We start from the raw sequence: 22,664 nt of genomic DNA, 5'->3' as shown, positions 1-22,664 counted from the left end.
TCCTCCCTTTCTGGTCCATTATTTTCTTCAAGTTGTTTTTTATTAAGTGATTTGTACATACAAAATAATGCTCATAAAAGATATGTTACAGAATCACAAGCCAGTGGCCCCTCAGGCAGCCACCACCTAGTTCAAGAAGAAGCTTCTCATACATTCAGAGTCCCTGTCTGCCCCTCCATCATCCCATCTGAAGCAACCACTGTCCTGAATTCTGTGCTTGTCATTCCCTTGCTCTTCTTTATGGGTTATCCTTTTAAAAATTCTTATTTAATTTTGTACATTTTGAACTTTATATCAATGAGATTATACTTTATGTATTTTTCTGTGACTTGCCCTTTAAGATGAACATTATGTTCCTGAGACTCATCATTTTGTTGCTGTAGTTCATTCATTTTCACTGCTGTATAGTATTGCACTATGGCTTATTCATGCCTTCTACTGTAGATGGAGATTGGATTGATTCCAGTCTTTTGCTATTATAAAAAGACTGCTATGAATAGGTCTTCTACATGTCTCTTAGTACATATGTGCAGATACATACACAGACATTATCTCTTTCTCTCAGGGATGAAATTTGCTGGATCATATAGTATGTCTATCATCAACCTTCTAGATAATACCAGACTGTTTCCCCGAAGTGATTGTACTGATTGTATTCCTACTAGTAGTGTGTGTGTTACGATTGTTCTACAGCCTTGCCAGTGCTTCATTTACGAGCCTTTAAAATGTTGTCCGGTCGATATTTGTGAAATGTTATCTTATTGTGCTTTTTATTTGCAATTTCCAACCTGATTATTGAGGTTAAGTATCTATTTATATTATTGGCCATTTATGTTCTTCTTTTGTGAAGTCCCTGTTTAGTCTTTTGCCTCTTTATCTTTTAGATTTTTTTTCTTGTTGATTTGTAGGAGTTCTTTATGTAGGTTGCCTATTAATCCCTTGTGGAGTATATGTGTTGCGAAAATTACTTCCCAGTTTGTGTTTGTTTTTTAAAATTCTTTGTGGTTTCATTTGATGAACAGTCATTCATAATTTCAGTAGAGTCATAATGAATTTTTGTCCTTTATGGTTTGTGCGGATGATTTTGTTATTGCAGAAAAAATGGTCCTTAGTTTTTGGAAAGAGTGTGGGTTTTGGAGTCAAACAGATCTGGGCTCGAATTGTAATGGTATTCTCTCTTAGCCATATTGCCACAGCTAGGTTCTAGCCTTGGGCTAGTGCATTACACTTAGAACCACAGTTTCTTTGTAAGTAAAATTGAAGTAATACTACTTCCTCCTGCAGTTGTGAGAGAACACTGCACAGTGCTGGGCACATGGTAGGTGTTCAGCTGATGACAGTTCCATTCCTTTCTCTTTGGACTCCCTACGCTATAGGAGCCACTGACCCCTTTGGGAATACTTTCCAGAAACTACCTTAATATTTTTATATCGAAAGAGCTATTAAACAGCTTATTCTTTTATTTTTTAAAAGGCTGTGTTACAATGGAATTTATATATTGATTAACACAGTCTGTGTAAGACCACTTATTAGAAACCCTTTGTCAGTTCAGGTTCCTGTTCTTGAAAGTAGTCTAATTACAGTTCTTTCCACCAAGAAGCACATATACTAATGTTCTCCCTTTGCTGCTACTCTGAGATTACTTTGCAATATTGTTTTTGATGTAGTAAATAATTATTGGAGACTTCTCTTGCCAGAGCTTGAAATTGGGTTAGGGTGATGGTTGTGTGGGTTAAAGCTGAATAAGAATTAGTTCCTAAATCCAAGGACTAGATACTCTGTCAGGTAGAATATAAATGTACACAGACAATAAAAAACCTTTTACTGACCAGGTGGTCTCATATCTAAATTTATAAGATGAAAAACTTAGATGAAATCATAGTCGGGGTTAAAACCTGGCACATGGGCACCATTCTCTCTATCCCTGGCAGACATGGAAAATCAGTCATGGCCCTCTTTTCCACAGAGCTGAGATAGAGTCTCAGTAACATCCTCAATCCAGTGTTCTAGGCGGTGAGTACCAGTTGATCGGATCTGGCACTTAGTTTTTCAGATCCTCTGCATCTCTAAAATTCTGTGATGATAAGATAATTGTATAACACAGTACTTTGGCAATGTTCAAAATACAGTAGAACAGAAGAACCTAGAAGCAAAGAGATAGGAAAGAGGTGATTGTGGGGGACCAGAGGTTAAGGGAGCAAGTTATGGTGGTGGCCAAGGGAATGAGAAGGAGGGGAGGGATGGGAGAAAGGTTATTAAGGCCCAATCCTGTGCCACCTGTTTGTAGGGTGAATAGATGGGAGGTGGACCTAAATAGATGAGGAGCTAAGGTGATAAAGGTTTCAAATTCTGGTGATGCCAAAGAGCATAGTCGGTGATGATGAGAGAAAAAGACAAGTTAAGGGGAAGAGTGGATATCTGGTTGGGAAGAGGTTCAGTTTTGTCTTTAAATATGTTGAATTTGAAGTTCTAGCAGAACACTTAGTGGAGATAACGTTCAAGAGGTTGAAGGAGAGAGTTCAGGGCTAGTGTGGCTGATGGCAGGCTGTTAGATTCAGGGGTCTCAAGCTTTAGGCTCTAGAGTTATACAACCTGGTCACTGCATGCCCTGGCTTAGTGACCTTGGGCAAACTGCCTTGACCTCTCTGCGTGCTTCAGTATCTTCATCTGCAAGATGGTATTGATGTACCTATCACAAAGCATTATTAAAGCTAAGTGAGATAATCCAGTGCCCATGATAGTATATTTTAATTATCATAAAATGAATTTTTTGCTTAGTTTGTCTCAATTTTATGCTTTCTTTCAAATAAGTAATTTGATGTATACAGAGAAGGTACATTCCCATAAACAATACTATCATTCAGATAAATAATGCTAGGTTCAGTCTGTATTAAACTTGTCCCTATGTATCATGTCTAGTAATAGGAGAGACAAACCTGATTAATATTTATTTTTGACAAACAAGAAAATACTAAAACACTGGAATTTGGGGAAAGGATAGGAACAGATAGTTTACAAAAGAAGAAATCAGGGAAGCCAATAACTATATTAAATTGTTCAAACTCACCAGTAATTTGAAACACAAATTAAAACTGTTAGATTAATTTTTCCACTTAAATTGTTAGGTAGACTGTGCTCTCTGGGATGCTATCAGATGGGAGCTCTGCATTATTAATTGGGAGAATCTTTGGATTAATACAAACTTGGTGGAAAACAGTGGGTTATATATATAACAGAAACCTTAAATGTTTGTACCTTTTGGACTGAAATCCCACTTGTAGGAAAGAATTAAAAATAAGAACAGAGGTTTTTAAACAAGGATTTTCTTAGCAATATAAATAGTGAAAAAGCAAATGGGGCATAGTCAAATAAATTATTGCACAGACATAGGATAGAATTCAATATAGTGCTTAAAATAATTGTTTGTTAGAATATTACTGAAGTGGGAAAATGCTAACCATATAATATTCGGTGGAAAAATCTGTATGCAAAGCTGTGTAATATGGTATAACTCCACTTTTGTTATATTAAATAAAAGACTGGAAGGAAATACATTAAAATGTTTGGATGTTGGGTTAATGGGTGATTTCCTTTCTTGTATGAAAGGAAATTCCTATGACTTAATGTTTCTCATTTGGCGTTTTGAATTCTTTTACAAATAGAGAAGAGTACAGTAAATAATATAGTAGACTACCATGAAGACCATTTTTTTAATCAAAAAAGCAATCAACACTTTATTTTAATTTTGAAAACAGGAAAGAAAAAAGCAGGTCTGGCCAACTGTAGATCATTATTAAGGAATTGTTTAAATTCCAAAGGATTGTCATATCTGTCCTTCTCTGCACTTTTCTAAGAGCAGTGGAAAAACGAGTAAGTCAGCATTTTAAGGGTATAGGTATGAGAGGGAAGTAGAGCGTTCAGATGTAAAGAAATGGTAGCTTGACTCTTTTCACTAACCTGGGTCAGCTTGAAAAGTAAGGAAGACTAGGATTCTTTAGTATTTCCAGACTGCGCACTTGTGTGGAGAGCGGTGGAATTCTGTGACACGCTTGTTCTCATTTGTGGAAGCCCAGATACTGCTGCTGGAGCCAATTTTGTAACCATTAGACCATCGTGTTTCATTGGAATTTGTCAGAAATGTAGATAAAATTCCAGGTAAAAATTTTAAAATAAAAATGACTCCAGATTTAGATTTCTTCCAGTGAATGGTTTCTCAGCATTTGGGAATATTGTAGGCTAAGAGTGGGAGGAAGGAATTTTAGCGATATCCTTCCTTTTTTGTATGAAAGGATATTCTTCTGTAACGTTCTATATAGAATTTTGTACACATGTATATGATACCTATTTTATCTATTCTATCACATAGGTGAGAAAGAGATGTGTGTGTGATTGACTAATCTCCACCATTTAGAGAGGCAAAGGGCTATTTTAAGACATTTTAAGTGGTGAATTTATACAGATAATACTTTGGAGATGAATCCTAGGAATGAGTCATGTGAAGGAAATGTTTGGGAGGAAATAGTACTTTCTGTTGCATGGTCCAGTTCCCTAACCGTATGGGTACTTTTTAAAATGTAGCTTACAAAAATAAGCCATTTTACTTCCTTGAATTTTGTGTGTTTTCTGCCATGAACTTTAACTAAATAGTTGATTGAGGAGGGTTTCAGGTTAAATGTGCTTCGAGACATGAAAGTAAGATGTTATGATTCCAAGATTGCTTTAAAATTGACCCTTGTTTATAGGTGTCATAATTCCATTCTTAGTAAACTCTAAACTGTGAGAGTAAACACCTGAATGATTTTTAGAACCATTTGACATCTGTGCTGTAGAATCTAGAGTTCCCTGCTATTTCTGATCTTTAACGTATAAACTTGAAGCCATTAGTTAGGCACTAAAATCTGTATTAGGACATAACTAGATTTTTACCCTACAGAAGAACTAAGGATGAAATTTGGAATTATATATAATAAATATAATAGAATTTATTCTGTTGAAGTATATGTATCTAATTAAATATTTCTGTGCTTAGAATGTCCGTTGGCCTAATAGTAGTTATCTCTGGGTGATGGAATTGTGGAAGAATTCTAATTTCATCTCTCCATATTTTCCAAATTTTTGGAAATGCTTAACAGTAAACTCTTGCTCTTTATCAAAAATATCCTAACACCATAGTAAACCTCATGTTAGCTGGATAAAAATAAGTGAAATGATTAATCAGCTAACTATAACGTCTGCTGTTCAATTTTTTTTTTTTTACCGGAACTCACAGAAAAGCAATATTAATACTGAGTATGTAAAGAACACTGAAGTTTTGAAAAGATTTTTCCATTCCTCATTTAAATGTGCATTTCGTTAGAGCGTTGGCGTTTCATTACTTCTGTGGAGTGTGGGAAAAGATGTAGGAACTGCGCCACAAGGAAGCCTGACAAAAACATCCTCCAGGAGGAGGTGAGCCTCTGTGGCTACTGCCTTTGGCTCTGGATGAAGTTTCTTGTTGTTTCCCCACCCTCTTGGGTGGCTGTTTCAGGAATAATTGTTGTCCTAATATGTTTGCCTCAAGGCCAAATCTAAACATTCAAGGGCTGCACATTTTTCTGGAATGTTCTTCACCAGCTGTACAGTCTTTGGGGTTGGATAATACATGTTCTTATCATGGTTTAGTGCCCCCCCCTCCTTTTGGCCCTTTTATCTTATTTATTTAGAGAGGAAGGAAAACCTAGATTCTTTCCTAAAAATTGCTTATTTATTTTGTTCTGCGATGTTTAAACATTTTCTGTTGTATTTTTTTTTTTTTAAAGATTGGCACCTGAGCTAACAACTGTTGCCAATCTTCTTTTTTTTTTTCTCTCTCTGCTCTTTCTCCCCAAATCCCCCCAGTACATAGTTGCATATTTTAGTTGCAGGTCCTTCTAGTTGTGGTGTTTGGGACGCCGCCTCAGCATGGCCTGATGAGTGGTGCCATGTCGGCGCCAGGGATCTGAACAGGTGAAACCCTGGGCCGCTGAAGTGGAGCACGCAGACCCAACCACTTAGCCATGGGGCCGGCCCTTCCGTTGTGTTTTTTAACCTGTAGTATAAACGTGCTTTCATAGTGAGTACAATATTCTTAAAAGTTAAAATATTCATTTTTTTACCTTGGTATCCCTGAATTTTTGACAGTGTTTGCTAATATATACAGTATGTATAGTTTTTTCCTGCATGGTTTATGAAGCATATATACTTTGATAAAGGTATAAATTAGCATAAAATCATCATAACAAAAATTTTAAAATAGCGTTTTGCTTTTTATTACCAAAATAATACATTTTTATTTTGTAGTTTATTGTAGATCATATGGAAAATAAAAATGAACGCAAAGAAAATGAAGATATTCAGTGATATTCAATGATAGATATTCAGTGACCCCAGAAATGTGCAATTGATGTTTTAGTGTTTGTCCTTTAAACCTTTTTTCCCCTCTGTGCATATTTGTTAATCTCATGAATAAGGGCCAATTCTCAAATCTTAGGCTAAGGGTATAAGGTTTTGACAGTCTCAATAATTACTTCTTGTTGTTTGTCACACTTCCGACTTATACATGTAGCATTGCAAAATGTAAAGTCTTACTGCTGGTCGTATTTAAGGCTATGGCATGGATACTGTCTGTTGTACTGAGCTGTTTTTAATAGTGGGAGTGTTAAAGAAAAATGGTGAAGAGGCAGAGAATCCAAAATTTGCTTATTAGAGATACAAAGTCTATTTGATAGATTTTGAAAAATCTTTTTACAGTGGAAAAATACCAGAGATTAAGTTCTCACTAGATAATGCGTGCTTTCTGTTTTGTTTTGGAAGGAATTCCCAACAGAGTTGCATTAATTCCCTTGAGACATCTCCATATGCTTCAGACAACATCTAATTGTACTTTTGTCTTCAGATTTCAGAGGCTTTAAAGCTACGCTATAACGTGTCGCAAATGGAATGGATGTGGTTATTATAATCTTGTTTTAAATCTAATAAATTTTACTGGGCAGAGTTTGGTTATAACTGTTGAAAGCATACACTGGAGCACAACTTTATTAGGGTCGTTGTATAGCTGAATTCTTTAAAATTCTGTCTTTGGATCTAGGGTCTGTTTCAAGGAGAAAAAGCAGTATATGTACAGATTTGATTATGGAAGCCAGTTCTTTAAGCCCTGGGACATCGGATGGATGGAGGGGACTTACTGGCACTTCTTTGTTGCCTTAATTCTAGTATTTGGTCTCTTCCTGGAGAAGTTGCTAAAATGGTTTCTTCGTGTGCTGGGGGAAAGAGGGAGTAGAAAGATGGGAAAAATACCCTTTCATGGGAGGAGAAAGAAAGCCCTTTCCAGCAGTTGCCATGAGGAACTTTGTTGTGGTTATTAGTCTTGTTTGGTTTGGTGGGCCCCGAGGAAAAGTGGCAAATGACCTTCTAGATTTAAACATTAAAGGGCAGTGGTAGCTCATTTCACAGTTTAGAGGGAAAATCTGAGCTGGGCTGGGTGACAGATGGAGCAGGGTTGGGTGATGGAGCTCAGCCACACTACGTGGACTTCCTCTCTCCAAATAAGGGATCTTCAGAAACTCCCAGCCTGATGGGAATCATTCTCTTTGGGGGTGGCCCAAACCCATTAAGGGAAATGCCTGATGGTTAATGTTCCTTTGCTGTCTGAAGCCTGGAGTAGGGATCTCAGCTTAAGCTCCAGGCAGCTGCAAATGTTGAGTCTAGCACTTGGAGAGGTGTCAAGCGAGACAGTGTCGAGAGTGGTCCGGGTGCCCCCAGTTAGGGGAAAGCAGGGGACTGGAATGTGGCCTTATTCGGATCTATGACTGGATGAGCACACCTGTCACTATTTCAGTAGGCGAGTGGTGGTCAGAGGTATCAGTCAGGTGACTTCTCTGAGAGAGGTCTGGTCCTTCTCACAGCGAGGTTGACAACTCTGTGCTGCCAGCTGTCCTTAAATCCCCAACTTATCTCCTGGGGCGGAGTCGAGGGAGCACCATGGTCCTGGAGCAAAGACATTTGTGTGCCATTTGAGCAGGAAAGAAACCAGTGCACATCTTGTGTTTTATTCTTGATTTTAAAGGTAGGTTTTTTTGTTTGTCTGTTTTGCTTAATTTAAATTAACACCCACTGCTAAAGGAATTCCTGAGTTTCCCTGATAATCAGGATGATTTCTCATTTTGAAAGGCTTTTTCTTTTGAAGGATGTGTTTCTGATGTTAAGAACATCACGTTTTATCCTAGTTCTAAAAATCTCATTTGATTCATAAAGGGTGATAGTTTAACTAGGGAGCAGGCTAATTTATTGTCTTGTGTCTGAGGAAGTCTGTTCTCATCTGTCAGTTGAATTTTTAATATGTATTTTTCCAGGTCTGAGGAATTATTTTGTTGTTGTATGTTTGCATGAATATTTTATTCTTAATTATAGTCTGTATTTCCGTTGGACAACACCCTTGTTAAAGGAAACCTGTTCACATGAAATAAATATATCTTTAGTGGGTCATACTTGAGAACTGCTTGTCAGTCTTCTCAACTTTTAAAGTAAGTAGATATTTAATGTAAAGAGGATATTGATAGCTGGCCCATCACTGGAATGTCGTGCAGCTGTGCAGAGCGTGAGGCGCAAATGTGCTAATTAAATATATTTTTTTTAGTAAGGATGGAATGTAGCAGCATGTGGTTAACCATTCCAGTTTGTTTTTAAAGAGGACTTTTTTTTTGGCCAAATATTAACAATTAGAGAGTACATTGACTTAGAAGATGTATTGCCATGTTAAATCATTCTTTTCACAGAGGTAATGAATTGCACTCCTTAAATACCGAGATTATCTTTAAAATATACCCTGATTAAGCCCACCCCATGTCCTAGTGGTTAAGTTCACGCACTCCGCTTCTGTGGCCCAGAGTTTCACTGATTCGGATCCTGGGCACAAGCATGGCACTGCCCATCAGGCCATGCTGAGGCGCTGTCCCACATAGCACAACCAGAGGTCCTGATAACTGGAATATACAACTATGTACTGGGGCCTTTGGGGAGAAGAAGAAAAAAAGAAAAAAGAATCTGCTTCAAAATGTAGGGAGTTGGGGGCATGACTAGCTTTTAGCATCTGTAGTCATGGTGTCCCTTTTTTAAGATTTGATCTTGCTTTCCTCCCTCCTTATGAGTTCTCCTTCCTTAGTTGGTAAGTACTCAGCCTTGGGCAGTGAGGGACAGTGGGCCTCTGAGTTTGTGCAGTATTCTGGTACTTATTTTGGGGACCAATGTGCATTGGCTCATTTGGACTGAGCTGCATCCACACAGTTGGTGGTCTGATTTTTTTTATTCAGTCAGGCATTGTGCAAAGTGACCTGATGGGAATAAATGGCAGTTTGGTTGTGTAATGTGGCAACATCTTACTTAGTGTGTCTTTAAAGATAAGTGGGATGTGATTCCAGCAAGGCTGTGCATAAAAAGTTGGAATGTGTTGGAGAGCTGCCAAGAGATTAGGAGCAAGCTGTGTGACAAGCACTAATGCAGGCTTGGCTGGCCCTAAAATAGCTACAGTTTAACAAAATATCTTGAAACTTGTCATTTCTCTTGAGCAAAGTCGCTCCTCTACATGTACGTAATACCAAGAAATAGAGATGGGTGCTCTCCTCTTTAGTTTATTTTTATTTATTTATTTAGTTTATTTTTACTTATCTTTTTGTTGCAGCAGTCTTAAAAAATCTTGTGACTCTATGTAGAAAAATGCTTCTGTGTAACATCTTATCTTGTATGGTTTTACCTGGACTAATGACTAATGCATATTATCCCCAAGTTCACATTGAGCTTCCCCTGCCTCACCCACCCCACTCACTGCAAAATGCGTGGTCTTTGTGGTTTGAATAAAAATTGGGGCCCTGAAGGTTTCAAAAAAAGTCCTATATTTTATATGTGTGATAGTCATTTGGATATAAATTATTGATGTTTGAACTCTAAAACATAGAAGCAGAGTAAAAGGCATTGGTGACGGTCCTGCAGAATCTTATTTTTTTTCTTAGTTTATTCACTTTTTTGACTTCATGCTAAGTTCACTGATGGTTTGTCTGCAGTACTTGATTCTTGTTTGTAGTTGATTTACTTTCTAATTGTGGTCTCTCGATTTTTTTTTTAATAGAAAGGCTTGTTTCTTAAGTCAGGATGGTAACAACAAAGCAGGGGGTGCAGTCTTTAGGAGGGGTCCTGTGAGGTTTGGGCCTGTTGGTGACATGATGAGCACCTGGGAAGGGGGCGGTGGGTAGGTGGAGATGGGGGCTGCCTGTGGGGATAATCCAGACAATTTATTAGTTTGGGTGCTATGAAGATGAAATTTTTAAAAATGCAGTGTTTGGATTAGTGAGTGTGGAGCTAAATAAGAACAGAGAAGATTTGGATGTTAAATATAATGTGTAAACAGTGAGTGAACTTTATCCTGGGGGGCTTAGATAAAAACCAAGTTCCTATTACTCAAGAATTTCTTAAAAGATAATATTAACAAATATCTTAATTATCCTATAACAAAGTCTGTTAGAAATTTGGACTTAGATATTGCAAAAGTTTTATAGCTTTTTAGAGTATCCTGCAAATGGCTTTGTTTCTTTTGTGTGGCTGCCTTAAGATTTATAATAAACCTAAATTTTGCTTTATCGCTTTCAGTATCTTACGTATATTTTAGAGGGCCTCTCCTTGTATAGAATCAGTATTTCTAGCCCTATGTAAGTGCTTTATACAGAGATTTATAGTTCATAATTATTAGGCCTTTGGTCAATAGAATTGAGGTTATATTTTTAGCTGTGTTTTTATTATACGTAAAAAACATTTTGTGTTTTCACAACATGGAAAAATATTTTGTGGAAAACGTGTAGAGATGCCTAGCTTCTTTAGATATATTGATCTTCTCATTATTAGATGGCAAATGAATTCTCTATGGTATTGTTAACGTGTTGGAAAATTTCTTTCTTTCTTTTTTTTTTTTTTTACTACTGTTGCCAACTTTTTTTTTTTCCCTGCTTTATCTCCCCAAACCCCCTCTGTACACAGGTGTATATCTTAGTTGCAGGTCCTTCTAGTTGTGGGATGTGGGACGCTGCCTCAACGTGGCCTGACGAGTGGTGCCATGTCCTCGCCCAGGATCTGAACCCTGGGCTGCCACAGCGGAGTGTGCAAACTTAACCACTCGGCCATGGATCCGGCCCCTGGAAAATTTCTTTATTGAGCCTATGATTTGTATATTTTTAAAATTATGTTTTTGCCTTTCTCTTCTTTTACACGTTCATTGCTTTTTTAAATACCCTCCTGGATAGCCGAATTGGTGAATTGAATTCAGGAGATGTGAACTATGAGTCAGAGCCACAGGTCTCCTTTTAGCTTAGCACACCATTGTCTGATCTCGCTCTTGGATAGTTTTCACCTCAGACCTTCTATAGATTTAGAGTATACAGTCTTTGAATCTTGCAGGAGACTTCGATCATTCCCCATAAGATAAGCAGACTATTCAAAAGTAAAGTATTTGAATATTCCTTTTTTGGATTATTGTCTCAATTTGAAAATCATTTCATTTTAATTTTACACATGCATATTGGATGCCGTCTCTCTCTGTATGCCTTGTATTGGCCCAAGCTCATAAGATTAGGAACAAATAAGGTTAGCATTTAAAATATTCGAGACATAATAATTTACGGAATTTTCTTATATATGTTGGGGTGGCAGTGCACAGAACAGACGCAGGGTTTTAATTGGCTCTTTGTGCAGTGCAAAGGCAGATGGAAACATGGCAGAAGTCTACTGCAGATGGCAGCGGAGTGGACAGGTGAGGACCACATGGAAGTTCATACCAGGGGTAGGTGGAGTAATGAGTTGATTTATGAAATGCTAGCCATCTTAGATGTTTCTACAGCTGTTGTCAGCAAGCTGAAAATAAATTGAACTTGTTGGAATGGCAAGAGTTTTGCCGTCTGAATAGGCTTAGATAAAATAGTGCTTCAGATGCCTTTAAGGATACCTATTGTAACATTATTATAATAGAAAAAATTGGGTAATAAACCCAAATGTCCATCATTGTTTACTTAGAAGAAGGACTATTATGGAAGCGGTACAAGGTAGTGGTTGAGAGTGCTGACCCAGGGGCTGCCTGGGTCTGAATACCGACTCCAGCATGGACTTGTGTGACCTTGGGCAAGTCATTCACCCTACTCTCAGATCTCAGTTTCCTCATCTGTAAGATGGGGGCAATCATCATACAGACCTTAGAGGGTTATTGTGAGGATTAAATAAGTTAATATAAGTGAAGAGATTAGTCTAACACCTGGCAAATATATAACGATTAGTTATTATGATATTGATAAAAATATTAGTGGTAGTAGTGAAAACCTCATAACATAGGAAGGTTTTTAGTATCAAGGGAAAAAAGCAGAACACGAGATTACATAAATGATATCATCTCAACTATGTAGAAAAACATGTGAAGAAAAAGAAGAAGATACCCCAAATGTTAATTTTTGGGGGAGAGTGGTGGGATTATTTGTGATTTTTGTTTTCATCTCACTGCTTTTCTATATTTTTCACTGTTCTACAGTAACATGTCTTACTGTTATAATTTGAAAAAATAAACTTTTTGAAAAGTGTGTGTTATCCTTTGCGGACAATTAGTACGTCAATTATAAGAACATCCTGTTTATTCTTTAAAAGCTCAGGACCTTCCTTTTGACCACAGTTCGCCTCCTTTGGATTCTGCAATATAGTGCTGTCACATTCTTACAGAATGCCTCAGAGTAATGAAACTCCAAATTATTTTTAAAAAATTTCATAATTTAGATTTTCCTACTAATTTAGACTAATGGTGTAGTAAAAAACATATAGACACATGTAGTTAGATGACTACCATCTATTAGTGATATGACTTATTATTATTAGACAAGTTATGTAATAGAGTTTTGGTTTTCTCATGTGAAAGGGAGATGATATCAACGATTATCACCTCCCAGCTATTGCAGTGTCAGGAGTGAGTGCAGCAGTCTGTGCGCATCACTTCTCAGTGTCTCGCATGTTACAGGCACTCAGTAAGTGATGTTGCTCCCCTCACTGCCCACCCTGGGCAACAAACTAACTAACTACAAGCAAAGTAAACTTGGTTACTTCAAATTAGTCCATACCATGGTGTTTAGTTTTAACTCACTGATCTTTAGTGCTTGATTTAAGATTCTGTAGACCAAAGTGACCTTCTTAAAGGTTCATTCTTGTATGTTTGTTCTACTATCTACCTCCCCATCCTTCAAATGTCTCTCTTTATTTTGCCACATCTAGTCAATTTATATAGATTTATTTAAGAAAATTCTTTTCCATAGTGTAACGGGCAGGTTAGGCTGGTGCTGCAGTAACAAACATCCCCAAAATCTCAGTGGCCCAAACTCACAGAGGTGTCTTTCTCATTCATGTTGTATGCTCATCATAGGATGGCAGGGGACTCTGCCCCATGTTTTTCTCACTCAAGAACTCTGGCTGATGGGTCATACAGAAGCCATTGGCCAGAACTAGTCACCTGACCCTGCCCAGCTGTAAGGGGAGCAGGCAAGTGTAATCCACTGACGTGACCAGAAAGAGAAGAGACTGGATATGTATGACCATGAGATGTTTCTAATCAAACAAAGATAATGGTGTAGGTAATATGGTCTAACTCAGCATTTTGTATCAAGTTCTTTGAAGGTCAATTTTTGCAGTATGTTAACATGTTATTTAAAAAGAGAATCTAGGCTAAGTAAATGTAATAGATTTCTTTAGTGAAGCCCTTCTCAGAGTCTTTGTAAGCTAATAGGCATTCTATGGGGGAGAGTAGTATGTGGTGTTTCCCAGACATACCTGACCTTGGAATTCTTTTCCTTTTGTTTCATAGTCTCTCTTAGGCCCAGGGTTTCATAGAATATACTTTGGGATATGCTAGTCTAATCTGTTCTCATACAAAGCAAAAATATTAGAGTTTGCATTTTAATTATTGCATACAGTGGGGAGAAGCTTTGTTTTTATTGTTTGTTAGAAGTGTTGATTATTTGAAGAGTCTGATTTCTACTGCTATGGATCAAATTGCAGGCAGTGTTTTTTTAAAGTTTAGTCATTATTGGTTCCATGCCTGTGTTGAATCCTTAGGATTTTTCTTCATTTAAGTTCTTTTGTGTTCTAAACTTACCATTGAAAAGAGAAAGGTAAACAAACCATGACCACGCATCTTAGTGGTTATAAAAGATTAAATTGGTTTGAAAAGATGGCCCAAACACATATAATTTTTATTGGCTTCAACATTTTTTTCTTGGTTCTCTCTGACTTTCTGTAACAAATTTTCTGGAAGTTTTGACACTACTGAAATGAGAGCTCTGATAAGAAGCAGGGTCTCACAACTTTCGTCAAGAGGTATTACTTATTTCTCTACCAGGAGCCGTTGGAGTTAAGCATGGTATTTGTTGCCAGGGGTTTTATGCCTGCATATGTAACAAATCTCAATATGGAAGTTTTCACTTAAATGTGGCTGTAAACTTCATGTAATAAAACTTGAGGTAGGAAGGAGCTCTTCCTGTTTCGTAACTATGGGTGAGTAAAACTTGGTAATGACTAACCTCCCAGGTCTTTGAGTTTATGACTTTTTTTTTTTAGTGATAAATTCACTTTCTGTTAGAAATCACGTGAAGTCCAGGCTGAGAATTTGGTGTTCATTTTCTCTTTTGTTTGTTTTTTTGCTTTGTGAGTGAAAAGGTGTGAAGGGCAATTGCTGTTTCGTGACAGGAAAGACTTTTAAATCTGTCCGATAATTCAGCAGCTCTCTGTTCCTCCCTTTTCCCACTGCCGTTATAATCAGGAGCCGGCCAGTAGTAAACTTGCCTTATTTAGGCGACTGGTGAGGATTTGAGACAGGAAAAACCTTCTTTAGCCCATGGTTTCCAGTCTTGTCTTCTTTGTTGATTTTAGTATCGTAGAAAAAGCCTTCATGACCTACTGCAGAAAAAACATTGAAAACCATTTTTCACATGGCCCGGGGCTGACAGGAGTCAAACTTGATATATCAAGGAGTATTACAAGCTTGAGAACCCTCACCGTTCACCACGGGGCTGCTCCCTAGCCTGGTCACAGGACTGTTGCCTGTAGCAGGCCATGCACGTATGTGACGACCTCAGATGCTTGTGTTGGGTTTCAGCAATGGTAGCGTTGGTATGGGTCTGCTTTTGCGAGAGGATTGTTTATTTCCTCACCTTTGGGGACCTGTCGTGCTGTCCTCTCCTGGACCACCCTTGTGGACCAGCCAGTTAGGAAGCCAAATGTTAGGCAGGTTTGCGGTAGAGCAGTGTTTTCACATTGCCCGCTGCAGTTCGTGGTCAGAAAGGTTGTGGAGAATACATAGAATTAGGAGTTTTAGAGCTGGGTGGGACCTTGTAGACCTTAGTACATCCACTCCATTGTGTGAAGGAGGAGACAAGCTCAGAGAAGTCAAGTGAAGTCACACAGCCTCACATATGTGTACGCACTGAAATTACCATGTTAAGTCAGCAGTAGTTATTCTGAACCATTTGCAGATGTATGGGAACTCTCAGTCTCCTTGTGATCATTTTCAGTGTTCAGCCTTGAAAGGCATCTTACCTGTGCTTATTTGGATCACTTGTGATGCATTTTAAAATTACATATACACCAAGTGAGCCTGCAAGTTAATGCTCACGTTCGCTGTTTTTGTGTTGTCAAACTAGTATTAACATTTATTGGGAAACATTTATTGGGAAAATAGATAGCGTTTTACCAAAGATTTAAAGACGAGTTTTTTTAATTGTTATTATTAGGGAAAAAAGGAAAGCCCAGTGTGTGTGGGACCAAAAGTCACCACATACAGCATATCGACCTTTGTCTTAATAAAAATAGCAAGCAACTGTGCCCTGGCTGTCTGGGCCAGGCTGAAGGAATTTGAAAGTCACTCTGAAATAGAAAAGGATCTGGTTAAATATTACTATGAAAAGTTGAATGTGCTTAAACATTTTCAGGACCAGGGAGGTAGACAGAGGCTGACTGAAGAATTCTCTCTGTCCACAGATGGTTTGTGCTGTGTATTATCAATGATTTAAAGGGGGATGCAGGACAGTTCTGAAAAACATGACCCTCATGTACCCCATCCCTCACCCCACACTGATTTGTAACCATGTAAGAAATCCAGGGTATGATGGGTAAAAATAAAAAAAAATGCCATCATCCCAAATCCTCTTCTGTGGAGGGTAAGACTTGGGAGAGAGTATCTTACAGTGGTTGGCTTCTGTGTCTGGAGCCACACTACCTGATAGAACCGTGCCTCTGCTAGTTACTGACTGTGGGTCTTTGGGAGGTGACCATATAATTTATCATCCAAACCGAGTAATTTATGAGAGTGAAAGGGGACACTTTTAATAATTGTACCAAGACAACAGGCAGAAACCAGGACTGCCTGAGGCAAACCAGGTAATATGGTCACCCTAATCTTACCAAATTACCTAATGTCTGTGTCTTAGTTTCTTCACCTTGTAAAATGGGCATGATGATAATACTCACCTCTCAGGGGATTAAGTACAATAAAACATGTAAAGTGTTTGGAATGTTGTTTGGCTCATAATAACTGTCCAATAGAGTTAGCTATTTTTAGAAAACTATTATGTAGGATACTAAATTCACACAATAACCACATATATTCAGTTTACTTTCTCGTCATATTATTTCTCCATAGCAAATTTTGCTTTTAATTTTTATTGAATGAATAGTAGCATTTACTAATGATTTCTTCCATTTGTGGCACCTACTCAAACTTAATTACTTGCTTTATCTGAGCCCATTACTCAGATAAAGGCTGTGAAAGTAAATTACCTTTAATTTGTCAGCTACCCATGTACCTGGCACTTAGTTATATAATTAGCATCTGTGATCCAGAGAAGGATGACAATTGGGGCACTGTTTATCAGGTGGTGGCTAATTTGGATCCACATTAGAGAGCACAGTTTTTACGGTTGACCCTGAGATACAGGAATGGCTGGATGGTTGAGTGGGTGGGGAGTGCCAAAATTAGATCTCCTTCTTGCCTGTCTCAAGTTGAATTTTCCCAGCATAGTGATGTGTAGCATTACCAGATTTAGGAAAAACAAAGAAACCAGAATGCCCGGTTAAATTTGAATTTCAAATAATCACATCTTTTTTAGTATAACTGTGTCTTGTGAAATAGGTGGGGCATACTTATAATAAAAATTTGTTGTTTATCTGAAATTGAGCTTTCATTGGTGTCCTGTATTTATTTGGCAATCCAGTTATGTAGTCTAAAGAGACTTGTTACCCTATTCAGTGTAACCCTTATTCAGATGTATATACACAAGCATAATTCAGTTCCTATTGTAGGTATTGTGTTAGCTTTTAAAAAGTCGGTGTTTTTTGCCCTCCATTGGAATGCACAGTTGAGAAGCTGTTACTGAGTAGCTGCTGCTGGGTATCCACTAAGGCCAAGATAAAAAAGGAATTCAGTCTGGTTTGCCACAGCAGCAGGGATTGCATTTGCTGTGTGAGAACTTCTTGGCTGTGAGTATGGATGGACTGAAGCCAGCCCTTTCTCCTTGGAGGGGAGTCCCTCGGTTAAGGTGACTTGTTGAAGACTTGGCCAACTCAGGGAGTTCTTGGTTTTGTGATTGAATTACTTTAGTAATAATCTGGGGCGCGAGGGGGAGCGGGTAGGGTGTTAATTTTCAGTCATTTATATTTCACTTGTCAGTGTAGAGGGAACAACTTTTATTGTCATTAAGCGTGACCTTCAAATACTCTTCCCATTAAAATCTCTTCTTCCTGTTTCTGACTTTTAGTTGTGCTGCCTAGAAAATACTGGCCATTTTTTTTGCATCAGCCGCGGAACTCTGTCAGCATTCAGCCTGCTGGGCGCTCCGTGTCTTTGGGAAGTGCTGATTGGAAGATGAGAGGCTGTGGAAACCTGAGTGTCTATTTGCATTTTTTAAACTCTGGGGATGATGCCTCTGTTAAGTCAAATCTCACAGAAGAAGTTTCACCAGGTTAATGATACACTTGGTAAAATTAGTAATTGCAAGTAAAGGTTGAGATTGTGCCCCCTGGAGAAGAGTGAGCCAGAGCAAATGGATTTTGGACCAATACTGGCTTTCTAATTGCTGCTATTTAAAAAGTTTAATGTACCCGATGAAAAGGCACAAGTTTCAGATTATCCTTTGGAAAAAAATACACAGTGGTGAGAGCTTACTATCTCAGGTACAGAGAGTGTGTGGATGGGTTAGCCAAGGGAAGAAAACCTAGTTAGAGCAGTTTGTTCAAAGTATCAGATTTGGAGGTATATTTTGTTGTTAACTGGTGGCTTTCCAGAAAATAAATTAGTTATATGTAAAGACTCAGCTAGCCTGGCTTTAGATGCTGATAGTTATTTTGAAAAACTCTTTTCCCTCCTTCTTTTACCTCCCTTTCTGAGCTGTTTCCTTTTCTCATTGCTGCATTAGTGGCCCATTTTTGGGGCTTGTGGTTTTGCTTCTCAGACAAACCTTTGTCATAGTGTCAGAGGAGAATTTGCATGATAGGTGGAATATTTGGCTTAATTGTTTACATGCCTTAGTGTTTGCAGGTGGCTGGTTGGATAAGGACTGGCTATTAGTGATAGAAATGTTCACATTTTAGAGCCGTGATTCTCTATCAAGACAGCACATTTGCGGGGGCCGGCCCCATGGCTGAGTGGTTAAAGTTCTGCGTGCTCCGCTTTGGTGGCCTGGGTTTGTGGATTCTGATCCTGGGCGTGGACCTACTCCACTCATTGGCCATGCTGTGAAGGCATCCCACATAGAAAATAGAGGAGGACTGGCACAGATGTTAGCTTAGGGCTAATCTTCCTCAAGCAAAAAAAAGGGAAAGATTGGCAATGGATGTTAGCTTGGGGCAATCTTCCTTACCAAAACAAACAAAAAACCCATTTGTATCACCTGAGGAGCTTTAAAAAATGCAGATGTCTAGGTCCCATTTCCCCCCTCCCCACCCCACCCCCAGAGAATTTGATTTAATTATCTGGGGTACAAAATGGGCCCCAGGACTTTTAACAGCCCCCCAGGTGAATTCAATGTATGACCACCTTCACACATTATCCTTTGGTCTACTCTCAGAATTATGGCTCTAGTCTATGCTGTTTGTTAGCTTAGCCATGAGCCCCATGGGCTACGTACATTTAAATTAATAAAAGTTAACTAAAACTGAAAATTCAGTTCCTCAGTCACACTAGCATCATTTCAAGTGCTCAGTAGCCACATAAAGTCATGGCTACTCTTATGAACAGATGTAGAATGTTTCCAACATGGCAGACAGTTCTGTTGGACGGCCTAGATTTCGGCTGTCCGTAGGATGTCAACAACAGAGAGAAGAGCCATGAACATCTGAGAAGTCTGACACAGGAAGGAGAAGCTTGGAGTAGAGCTAATCCAACAGGACTTGCCAGGACTGAGTTACTGCGTACGTTTTTAGCAGCCTTTTTCTCAATGGTCTTTTGGCACCAGAAGCCCTGCAGCAGTTGGTGCAATGGATTATGTGTCACCTCTTGCTGAAAGGCCCCGTTTAAAGCAGGCTGGCCTGAAGGGGTGTAGTAAGGACTAGGGGCAGGAAAATGTGAACTCGGAGGAGTCCAGGGCCAGGAAGGAGAGAATTAAGCTTTATTCCTGCAGAGCTGAGGAATGCCCTTTAAGGGACTGAAGCATGAGTATTTGGGGTAGAACTAGGTGAGAGGGGATTTTATCCCTTCTGTTGAAGGAACACCTGCCTCAGTTGTTTGCCTCTCCTGGTCATCTCTGGTGTGTGGGTGAGAAGGACGGTGCCAGCACATATTTCCAGTGAAATCAAGTTCCCTCTGGGCCCCCATGTTCCTGGGAGGTGGGATAGGGAGGAGTTGAGAGAATGGGATCAAACTAAATAACTTTTATTCAGATATATCAAATAAAGGTCCAAGTAGGGTAGAGTCATGGAAAAGAGAAAGAGAGGAAAAATGAAGTAAGCTAAAGGGTGTGGATTTTGTAAATGACGCTTTCCTCAGGCAGATCCTCTTCAGGAGTGAGAAACCCTCAGGTGGAGAGGCTGTCATGAGGCGACAGTCCAGTCTGTACCCTCCAGGCTCTTTGCTGACTTCCTCTCTTGCATTTCGCTGGACGTTAGCGCCTCCCCAGGAACAGATTTCTGTTGCTTTCCCTGAGTCCACCACCAAGAAAATTCCAAGTGTCCCTGGGCACAGGGCGTGGGTAGGAAGAGCTCTGACAATGCTTGAATCAAAGTGTGCAGGTGGTCCAGGGGCTTGAGTCCCGACAGCTTAATATGGCCTGTGAGTCACTCGAGTTTTTCCTATGTCGTCATTGTCTGCTGTTAACCGGGGGTGAAGTTTAAGTGCCTATTGCAGGCCTCATTTCCTCGCTTTTGTTACACTCATCACGTGAGTTTTTCCTGATGGGTTTGTGTCTGAATATCTGTACCGGCAAGGGGTAACCTCACAGCACTGCCGGCCTCCTGCCGAGGAACCAATGATCAGGACCTCCTGCCTGTTACTTCTACTTGGCTTTGACTCCTGGAGGAGACACCTACTTCCTTCCCTTCCCATTGTCAGTGAGTTTTATACATTTTGTTAACACTCACCCTTTATTTTGAATTCTGTCCAGCACTTTTATTTTGCCTGGTTTTCTATTTTCTTTCCTCAAGCTCAGAGAGCTAGATAGAAAATGGAGGATTGGAAAGACCAAAAGAAATGCTAAGAAGAATCATAGGAAAACGAGCATTGACTGCTATCTCGTGTGGTAGGGAGCCATCCTGGTAACTCTTGAGGGAGCTGCCTGACCTCTTGCTTATGGATTTTGGAGACCTCTACAGAACTGAATTTTAAAGGGCAAGTAGGAAAGTTACCTCCAAGCCCTTGAAAATTTGCATTCTGAAGTACTGTAACCTTTCAGTTCTTAGTATAGTACGCAGAGAAATCTAGGAATGAGTAGACGTGGGTTCTCAACAATGAAGTTGCATTGCGGTTAAAACCAAAGGATGAGGTGCTGCCTTAGAAATCATCTTGTTTGGTGGTTTCCAGACATGTACATCAGAACCACCTCAGGGCCTTTTAAAAAATTGTAGGTTCTGGTCACATCACATGCCTGTTGAATACAATTTCCAGGCACAGGGCCCAGGAATCTGTATTTTAAAATTCCTGGGTGATTTTGGTGAGCAACCAAGGTTGGGAACCAGTGGCCTTATCGTCTTGCCTCAATTTTCAGATGAGGGAACTGAGGACTAGCATGGTGGACTGATTTCCTTGCAGTTAAAGGTAGCCAGAGGGAGGACTAAATCAGGGACCTCTCTGAGGTCCCCTTCACTCCTGAGAATCTGTGACTCTGCTTTCACCTTAGACAGACTGCTGTGATGTCTGACTCATACTGTCAGTCATATGTATGAAGACTGTCATACAGTCTTCTTTCTGAAATTACTTCTTTTCGTTTTTTAAATTCTGCTCCTGTTTCATTCTCAGTGTGCTTTCTCTTACTGCACTATAAAGGGTGGCATGTCACAGGTCCTGCGTGGTCACACAAGCTGGGTGTGAGCTTTGAAGGTGATCTCTGGGACTCTCTTTCTCAGATTTCAGTATTGTGCATTATCTCATCCTGGTGGCTTCTCTGTGATTTACAGTTTCCTCCCTCTCCTCACCATTAAAAAAAAAAGTCCTATCTTTTGATATATTTTTGGCTGCAAAATAGCTCCAGATGGTACATTTTGTATAGGGGAAAAAAAACCCAGAATTTTTCACACTTTTTTGTGAATTATTTTCCTACTTTCCATTTTAATGAAGTTATTAATCTTAAAAAGAATTGATTTTGTGAAGAGACTAATCACCGAACAAACATACTTGTCTACAATATTTAATTTCATTGGCAAAAATCAACCGTCGTGTTATTCTTATATCATTTGTTCCTCTTTTATGTCTTTAGCATCAGAGGCTAAAATAACAATCCAATTTTCTAGAAGTAGAAAATTAAGAAAAAGAACTTTTAATGCTTGGGTCTGGCATCGAGAAATAGGTGCTGAAAATGGGATCAAATAAAATGATGTACTTGAAAGTACTTTGAAAAATACGTAGCAATATACAGATGTCAGTTATTGATTTTAAAAATCATAATTCTGACTTGAGAGCTGATATGGTTTCACATGATTAAGAGCTTTTACAAAGAGCATGCATACAGAAAACCTTAATTGGGAATGTTTTGCAGAATATTACTGGATATGTGGATTATTTATAGAAAATGTTCTTTACTTTGAAATGATTTTTTCACTGCGTTTTTACTTAGTTGGATTTTTCTGGATCAAGGAGAGGACCTATGATCTATTCTTTGAGCCTAAAATCTTTTTTGTTGCTAGCTGTGTTTCCATAAGAATATGACAGCACCTCAGCATCAATCATTCATGCTGAACCCACAGAGCCACACCAAGAATCTGTTCATTTTTGCTGGGTTGATGATGCAGAGGATAGAAAACAACTTTTTGGGGACTTTTATAAACAGATCTTTTAATTCCGAATGTATTTAAGGAGTCTTCTCTGATGTACTTTAATTCAGGTGGGTTCCACAAAAAAAGGAAATAGGACGTTTGAATAATCTTAAAATCACTGAAATGGT

At 38.8% G+C, this 22,664-nt stretch overlaps 1 protein-coding gene across 9 annotated transcripts in view; it reads left to right on the top strand.

The window, feature by feature from the left end:
• The window catches only part of SPTBN1 (spectrin beta, non-erythrocytic 1), a 189,013-nt gene that overhangs the window by 5,203 nt on the left and 161,146 nt on the right, over nt 1-22,664 (top strand). For 2 of the 9 annotated variants that reach the window (XR_011426077.1, XM_070235495.1), the window contains exon 1: nt 7,670-8,083. The exons of the other annotated variants lie outside the window; for them this stretch is intronic. The gene's annotated coding sequence lies outside the window, so the exon portion shown is untranslated. Of the gene's footprint in view, nt 1-7,669; nt 8,084-22,664 lie in introns of those variants that run through there. 9 annotated transcript variants of the gene reach the window in all.

This window comes from Equus caballus, chromosome 15, assembly GCF_041296265.1.
Source record: "Equus caballus isolate H_3958 breed thoroughbred chromosome 15, TB-T2T, whole genome shotgun sequence".
Lineage (NCBI taxonomy): Eukaryota > Metazoa > Chordata > Mammalia > Perissodactyla > Equidae > Equus > Equus caballus.
This window is presented reverse-complemented; position numbering and strand designations above follow the sequence as displayed.